The sequence below is a fragment of the Plasmopara halstedii genome (assembly GCF_900000015.1).
Source record: "Plasmopara halstedii genome assembly, contig: Scaffold_1583, whole genome shotgun sequence".
In the NCBI taxonomy this organism is placed as follows: domain Eukaryota; phylum Oomycota; class Peronosporomycetes; order Peronosporales; family Peronosporaceae; genus Plasmopara; species Plasmopara halstedii.
This window is the reverse complement of record NW_020188494.1, coordinates 733063-733458: the sequence shown is the minus strand read 5'-3', so window position 1 is coordinate 733458 and position 396 is coordinate 733063.

Below are 396 nucleotides of genomic sequence, written 5' to 3'. Positions count from 1 at the left end.
GAGTGACCTCGTTGAGGATGTGGAGGTGGTCGACTACGAGTCTGACACTCCTTTTCCGGCATGGGATGACGAGGAAGGAGAGCTGCGCCAGCGGCGTGATACGAGCCTTGCTCGCGCCTTGCGGACTCCATGTCCGTTCCCTGACTTCTCGTCACCCGAGGGACGTGGTGTAAGCACCATTGACCTCGTCGGGGCACAGAGGCGGCGAATGAAAGCTGCCCGTAAGGTGGCTCTGAAGCGCGCCCATCTACGGCCGGTCATTGGCCCTCGTGTGGAATATGGCTTCCGCCCAGCGGATCTCGCTGTTGAAGCGAAGGACGCGGTAACTCGATCGTTACGCGTCCACACCATCGGGCCTCCGATCAGAATGGAAGATGAGCTTGCCAAACGGAAAAA